We start from the raw sequence: 8,802 nt of genomic DNA, 5'->3' as shown, positions 1-8,802 counted from the left end.
CGAAATGGATCTCAGGCGTTGATTTTCTTAAGAAGTTTGGATGGTGGTGATTTAGAGGCATGTTAGGTTTTTGATGGCGCGGCTTTTTGCGGGGAGGGTTCCTGGACCCTGTGTTTCCCGTGGTTTATTTTTGTTTGTACTCTTTTGGTTTGGGAGAGTATTTTTTGGGGGGGAAGGCTTAGTTTCTGTCGAGCTCGCTCTTTGCAAGCCTAAGACCACACAGTTTGGCAGCTTGGTGTAAATTTTGTAAATTATGCTTGATTTAATGAAATAGAAGGCACGACTCTTGCTTAAGAAAAAAAAAATTTAAAAGGTTGTAACGTAAGAAGATTTATCCCACCCAATTCCATGTTCTTATGTAACAAAATATAATACAATTCCCATTTATATCATACCAAAATTCATCCCTCTAATAATGTACATATTGTGGTTGAGTGAATGTGATTCAATTGAAGAAGAAGTAACAAGTGAAGACGTTGAAACAAAGATAATTTATGTAATGAAATTCATTTACCTGATAGTAACAAACTTATGTGTACCATTCTTTGTCGAGTAACTCTTCAAATCAGTTGGGTAATTTAGATTATAACCTTCAGCCCCAAGCCTCTCTAACAATTTCCTGAACGCACCTCCACTCGTTTTTCTTCCAACCGCATGGGAACTTCGCCTATTGGGATTCATCAGGAGGAGATAGATAGATATACTAATCGTGTGACAAGCTGACTACCATCCACCATTCACCCACTTGTAACATTGTTGAGCCACTCTAGTGCAAGTGAAAATAGGAATAGGCATAGTTGAAATATCAAAAACAATTCCATTAATCACAACATCAAGATTTTTTTGTTCTTTCATGACAATAGTGACTTCCCCATTTCAACCTTCCTCAATTGTGACAATAGGTTTTCTATGTTTTTTTTTCCTCAGACTTCTACATTCAGAACCGTCAGATTTTCTCTTAGAAGGGCTTCATTTTTCACTATTTTTTTTCTTGGATATACACTTATGCATTTTCTGAGCTTCTTCAAATGGTGGAGTCTCTAAGATAGGAGAAGGAAAAGCTACATTAATAGGTCACATGGTTTGGTATTCCCCGACATAAAATCTAGTATTTTCTGCAAGCACTTGTAAAATATTTGCATTGGATAGGGTTCCACGTGAAAGGCTTCTCTGCCCATTCCAGCCACCATCCGTAACATAGTCAAAAGCAGTTTTCGATGCATGACACTCCAAGATTGCAATGTTTTAGTTTGCATAAGCCACATCCCTTCGAAACATGACACTTTTCAGAAAATTTAGCTTTCTTTAAAAAAAAAAAAAAAGCAGTATTCCTTTTGAGGATAGTTGCACCACACTCTACAAGTATAGACATAAATTTCAATCTTGGATGGTCCTTTACAGATTGCTCAAGAGTATCCCAATTTCGCATGTCCCATGTAGACAAGGCTCTCAAGTCCCCCCTTAGTTTGGAGGAATAATTTGTGAACTTACTTTTGAAGGTTTCATAAATTGAAGTCATACTTTTGATAAACTAAAAGAAAAATAATGTAGGTTATTGTACATATTTTTATTGTTCTTGGATGCTTGCTACTTCAGAGTTTTTTCTCTATAATTTTTGCTTTGATTTATAAGATTAGATTTGAAGGGTTTCAATTGCATTGGTCTTTGTTCCTACTATGCTTAGAAAGTAGTTGATATATCTCTCCCCTGTTGGATATATTTCTTGAGGGATGCCACTTATGTGGAGTTCCCTTCCCGATTAGTTGCTTTGAGCAATTTTACTTTTCATGTTTTGTTTTGTGGAATTAAGGTTATGTGGTGTAAATTATTTCATATTTTTTAATATGAATACTCATCTTCAATGACAATCTCCTTTTCTTGGAAATTAGATTGGCCTTTGTACTTGTAACTAGTTTTTGGCCTTTTGAATTGATATTCTTGAATTATTTGATGATGATGTAAGTTTTAATATCATTGTTGTCCCTTAAGAAACCAATTTCTTGGCTGTGTAGAAATTGTGCTTAAGACATTAATGTTTATTATTATTGTCACTTATTTGTATGATGTATCCTCAAGTGAAGGACCTGAAAGACCTGGTTTTTAACCCTTAATACTTAGCTGATATGAAAATCTCAGAATGCCATATGATGTTGGATATAAATGCTGAGTAAAGAATGCTTTGAAAGGTTAGAGACAATATGTTGTTTTTCACAGAAACTATTATCTGTAACACTTTGAGAAGTTAGAGACAATATGTTTTTTTCACAAAAACTATTATCTGTAACTTAGAAGAAATGTAGAAGTAGGGGTTTTAAGTATAGAAGTGCTCTTTTAAGGAATTATAACTTCATTCACATAAGTAAACAAAGACATGCAACGCCATTACTATATTTAAAGAAAAGAAGACATATGATAACACATAATAGAGAAGTTACAAAATCATACCCAACAATGTGTGGAAAACTTCTGGTTCTTTCATTAATCAACACTTTATCAAAAATACAGCAGCCTAGTCTCCAGGTTCTTCAAAATTTGAACCCTTTTTCTATAATTTTCCCTCCTTTTGTACATCATGGGACAGTTAGTAATCACCAAAACTATCAAATTTCTTAACTATCTCCTAACTGTCTAAGGTAAAAGTCATTACAGAATATTATATTGGAGGGTAAAAGACACATCATTCTTCTCAAGAAAACAAAATAACAAAAAGTAACAGAAATTAGAAGGTGATGGCTACTTGTTGTTCGAATATGTGGCTTGACTGTTGATGAAGTTTCTCTGTAGATGTTCTTATAATAGCTAGATTGTTTTAACACAACAAACTGCATCTTTACAAAAATTTGTTTGTGGACTTGTGGTTATGGGCCCACATATATATCAGAAGTGTTCTGATTGGCAGAAATACAAAGAAACCTGACCAATCATCGTTCCTTTGAATTTTTGGTCATCTGCCTCTAATTTTAGTTATTCTGCTAAAACAGCGGAATTGGTTGATTTACGTGGAATATGGAAAACCTTCAGCTACCACGGAACCAAAAGGAAACAAAACTCTGGTTCATAATCTTATCGCGTCTGCCTTTTCCACAAACCTTTACCTTCCCCATGGACTTGATAGGAAACAAAACTACAATTCAAAGACTTCTCGGGTCCGAAATTTATAATAAAACCATGCACATTTTCATGCGATATCCGTCGGATCTTGTCCCTTCTTGATGAGTGGTTGTGATTGATCCGGACTTCAATGGATTAAACCACATTCTATAAACCATCACGTCTATTTTCTGAATTAAACCTTGTCCTTGTTAACCATGCGATTACCGTTGGATATGTATTCTTCAAGTGGACAACCTCGATTAAATGAGGTTTTAAATCTGTTTTATAATTTCTCGCGTTCGATTTTGAATTAAACTTCATTCTTTTTATCCAAATGTATCGTCGGATCTATTGCCTGTCAAACAGATAGCTTAGATCTTTTCCAGGGTTTCTCACATTCCCAAGCCATCAATAACATAAAATAAATCATTTCTTTCAAATTTCCGCATTCTCTTTTATTTCCCATTAGAATATAATATTTGATTTTTTTCATTTTTGTGGTAAAACTGAAAATAAAATTAAAATGACAATGGATGCTATAACATCTGGCTCCACCTGGGGATAGTGCTTTTGCCACAGAATCACTAAGAATAGCATATCAGTGCCTTCACTACATATTGCTTAGCCAATTTAAATTCTATGGAATTTGTACAATGAATTCACTCTGGTATCTACAATGATAGGATGCTTGTGCTTCAAAATTGGAAATAATGTTTGAGGTACTACCCATTGACAGGCAGCTGTAAAGTTTCACCATCAAGATTCTCCAAGAAGAATGTATTATTTTCCCTTGCTTCTATAATTCTGAATGGGCCATACCAGAGAGGATCAAACTTCCCATGTTTTCCCTTATCTTCTCTTCTAGTATCCCACCTTAATACCAGGTCTCCAACCTTAAAATCAATTTCTTTGGCCTTTCTATCAAAAATACCCTTCATCTTTGATTGATACATAATCAAATTATCTCTTACCTTATCCCTTCTTTCACTCAACTCCACTACCTTATGCATTCTTCTTATCAGAGCATTTGGCTCTTCTTTTGCCTCCTGAATCATTGCAATTACAGGCTTCACAAGCTAACTTGGGAATAGAGCTTGAGTTCCATACACTAACTCAAAAGGTGATTTGCCTGTAAACCTTCTTGTAGTCACTCGAACAATCCATAGAGCAAACTTTAACGTTGAATCCCAGTCTTTCTAATTCTCTGCAATAGTTTTCTTAAGGATCTTCATCAATGTTTTGTTAGTGGATTCAGCCAATCCATTTCCCTATGGATGATAAGTTGTTGAATGAGATAAAATAACATTATACTTCTGACAAAAAGAAACAAACTTACTTGAACTGAACACTTGAGCATTGTCTATTATGATTTTGATAGGGCATCCAAATCTGCTGAAAATATTTTCCTCTAAGAACTTCATCACCACCTGATCATTTTCCCTTTAGTAGGTGTTGGAGAGGTAAATCCCCTCTACGGATAGAGGCGATCCCTACTAGCCCAGCAAGGGTCTAGCAACAATCAAACAATGCTGCTATGCATGTTCCTAATTACAATTAAACAGGAGGTAAAGAGCACCTACTTGGATTCCAGCGCTGTCGTTTGACGAAGAAATGTTGCCTTCGCTCCTTCGTTTTGGCTGATCACGATCCTCCGCGATCTCCGCGAATAGATACCTGCACACACGAAGAGGAAACAAACGCAAGCATGAAATCTAGTAAAAGCAACCATACATCGGTCAGAAAAGATGTAATTCACATTTAACCATTGCAAGTACAAATGAGAATGGAACAATAATAACAGTCATCTATTATTAATCAGAATAGAGAAGAGTACAACCAAATGTTCTGACGTCGGTAACCTTCTCAGGAGGGGCCAGTCAGCATGTATCTCAAGCATTCACCTTTGAGGATGATTCTCCCAAGACAAACAACTCTCTCTCTCACACAAGAAACACAAAGCAACCTTCCCTAAGCAATCAATCACTTCCACACCTAGCACACCAAATACCTATAGTAGCAGCAATCTGAGCACTATAAGCTCTATACAATCCAAGCTATGTCTAACTAGCTGCTCATGGTAATGGTGGAAGTTTATATAGGAGAAGGAGCCTCCTAAAAAGGTGGAAGGATGAGCTTATCCTTGAGGGAAGTGGTTGCAAAGAGTCGAACAGACATGCCATAGAAGGGAGTCGATACTCACAAAGCCAACAACCAAGCCTGGAGTGATCTGGAAGGCTGGCTGTTTGAACAAATTCGCCCAAACTGAATCAGCGCGGATTATGAGGCAACTGACGCGATGTCGCCGCGTCTACATAACTGGGATAGTCATGTCAGCGCGGAAGAACACGGGAAAGGCGCGCTGGCGACCAGCGCGGGAAAGTGATGTCCTTCCGAGCTGGCAGCGCACGTAATACACTATGGAGTGCCAGTCATCGCGGGTATTTTGCAAACAGACGCGCTGATGAATAAAACTTTAGGAAAAGGGGTTTTTGGGCCAGTTCAAAAGGCATGAAGCTTAGTGATTGGCACAGCAGGGTGACTGACAGGAAGGCAGTGACAAATTACTGTGTAACAGATGCCCCCTAAAGCATGAAGACCGAGAGAGTGGGAGGGGTGAAATGCTTTACAGCACACGCCGAACTGGAACACCACCAGGAAGGACCGAAATATCTTTGATAATCAAGTACATGCAGTCTAGGCATGGGCGTAGCCATCCAAAAAGACATGCGAAAAGGTCCGTGGAATGGACGCAGCCACCCAGCTAAAAAGACCATAATAATGATAAGGTATGGTCGCAGCCATCCATGACGACTCAGGTATGGGCGCAGCCATCCATCAATGAGTCATGTAATGATCATCCACAAAATCGCAACCTGGACCATAACAGACAGGGATCCAGGGTCTTGCGCTCCGTCCTGATCCGAACAAAGTACAAGTTCAAGCATGTGAATATATGGGTTGAAGTCGAACATGCATGAACATCATCTGATTACCAGTCAATGATGAAAACTGTTAACAGACACGAGAGGTACCACCAATAATGACAATGGCCCTCAAGGTACTATAGGTACAATCCGCGGCATGTGAATCAATGAGCTGGTGTCGAACACCCACGGAATCATTCGATCGGAGGCCAATGATGTAAACCTCGCGTCGAACACGAAGAACCTGCCATTGAGGCATGCAGGCTCTAAGGCACCTGAAGGGAGTCTCTAAATCACCTTCCCGGATAATGACAGGAAGTGACCTTGATCGAAGGTGGGCCATAATGTTTCCCACATCATCGACGCGAGACAGAGGAAAAATGATTTGTGTGAGATAGCAGATGAGGTTGTACTATTGCAGAGGTCAACTTCTCTTGAACATATCGGCGGCACTGTAGCGGGTTTGGCAGTATTGGACATCAAATGAGCAAAAGGTATAGTGATGATGGCAATGGGTAGATGAGAGGTCGAATAAGATAACCCAAACCCACGGAGGCCAGTGTGAAATAAGATGAGATGGTCCCACCCAGACACGAAGCAGGAGAGTGCCATGTTCAAGAGTGACATACTGCCGACACGACTATGATTACAGTTCCATTTTCCCCACCATTTCTGGCAGGTACCCCGGTTATTTTTGGATGACAAGCTTGACGGGGATAGCATATGCTTGAAGAGTGTCATTTTGACAATGTCCGATGTCATCAAGTGTTTAACGAGCCTGACAAAGGAAAAACTCGGCGTCTTTTCTTGTTTAGGGAGCCTGAAAAGACAGCAGCAAAGAAGACTCCAGGGGGTCCTTTTTCGTACAGTTGTGTCTCTCGAGCCCGAAAAAGTATAAAACAATGCCCGAAAGAACCGCCCGACCAGTATGATCGAGGAGTACTTTTCGTAAGTAGTGACTTCGACCCGAAAAAGTAAAAAAAGCGGTCAGAAGCACGTCGTTTTGGAGCCAATAACGAGTGCGAAACGACAAACACCCGGCAATCTTTTTTAAGTTAAAACGGTCGAAAAAAGAGCTTTAAAGGCGACCGCCTCTCATTCCTTTTAACGAGTCAAGAGGGGACTCGGCCTTTTCATCTTTAAACAGTCGGAAAAGAGCTGAAAGCAGACCTCCATTTTTATTCTCTTTAACGAGTCAAAAAGGGAAAAATACTCGGCAATCTTTTCATATTTTACGAGTCAGAAAAGAGCTTAAAGGCGACTCGTCCTAGAGGAACGAGTGGTATAAAGGGTAGCAACTGGTTCCGGCAATGGTGGAACTGCTCAAAACATGTAATGGTCAAGAGGCTGGCTAATAAAACCACTCATCGCTGCGGTTCCTTAGGAAAGGATAAACAACCAAGTGAGAGCATATGATCGGCGAAAGAGATGGTAGCAATGGAATGAAACAACCAAGGTTCATCTAACAGAAATTAGCAGATAAAAGGCAATCACGAGATGTAAATCAGGTATGGGTTCATTTTTACACAAGCTTGAACCGTGGAGAACTTTGCTTGGATTCGGTTTCATGTTTACACAAGCTTGAAACGAAAAACTATGCTTGCTATAAGTTCGCATGCCCCCAGCATAATAATGCAAATTGAGGTACATGCCCCCCAAGCTTCATTGCATTCGACAAAGTGGATGGAATGAAGGTTCACTTTCGAGATCTTGGAAAGACTCGACTGGGATTTTACGAGATCTTAATCAAAGACTCGATCTGAAAAGGGAGTTGTTTCATTTTTTTAATGAGGTTGACACAGTAAAAGAACTATCCTCATAACCCTTGTTTCATGTTTTAACGAGCTTGACACAAGATCAGGAACTATGCTCGACCAAGCCTAGTTTCATTTTTTAAGGAGCTTGACACCGGAAAGGAACTATGCTCCGTCCAGACTTCATCATAATGAACGGGAAGTGGAGGCCCTCAAGAAAGTGGCTCCGGAGGGAAGGCCGACATCTTGGAAATCAGGACCTAATGCCCCCAGGACACTATGCACGAGGGTGTCATCACTGGGTACGGGCACGGGGTAGGTGGCCACGTAGTTGATTTGCGGCGAGGCAGATGCAACTTGTGGATGAAAGCCAGGAGGGAAGGATGAGTGCGCCGGAGGGGCTTGTGGACGAACGAACGATAATTGATCGAACGTCACGATTCTTCCATTGTGTGGAAAACAAACCACACGGAAAAGTGAAGAAACAAGGGCTCCCATGGCATACACATAGTCACGACCAAGGAGAAGACTAAAGTCTAAAGAACCTTGGGTAACTGAGACGTCTATATAGACGGTCTTGCCTCCCAAAGTAATAGGAAACTGTGGAAGGATCCCTAATGGTTGACTCGTTCCTCTGTCAAAGGCGGTGAGATTCGGTGCGACAGGTACAAGCGATGGGGAACCCAAAGCCTGCCAAGTAGTAACGGGCATAAGACTAACCGATGCGCCTTCATCCAACACAGTGCCAGGCAGCGCCATATGGGAGGCATAGGCGGTGACCCAGAAAGGCACATGGGATGGAAGGGGAGGGGTAGTCAAACAACGCCAATCAAAGGAAATGACCGAACTACTTGGTGGGGGAACCATATGGTTGCCCCCCTGCTCGGAAAGAACCGACTCTGAATCCTCGGGAGAGGTTGGGGTGGGAACACCATTATCAGGCTCCGGAGGATTTGCCAAGACGAGAAGAACATGAGAATTTTGCTCTTCCGAAATAGAGTGCTCGAGAGGAGGGGAACTCGAATCAACAC

At 40.5% G+C, this 8,802-nt stretch overlaps 1 pseudogene; it reads right to left on the bottom strand.

Annotated features, from left to right (window-relative positions):
* Positions 1-510: 510 nt before the first annotated feature.
* LOC149203033 (uncharacterized) lies at positions 511-1,429 on the bottom strand (annotated as a pseudogene).
* Positions 1,430-8,802: the final 7,373 nt, after the last annotated feature.

The sequence above is a fragment of the Pinus tabuliformis genome, chromosome 2_1 (genome assembly GCF_031772625.1).
Source record: "Pinus tabuliformis cultivar Carrire ecotype Pingquan chromosome 2_1, CPIR1, whole genome shotgun sequence".
NCBI lineage: Eukaryota > Viridiplantae > Streptophyta > Pinopsida > Pinales > Pinaceae > Pinus > Pinus tabuliformis.
Note: the sequence above shows the minus strand (reverse complement) of the source record. Positions and strands in the feature narration are given on the sequence as shown.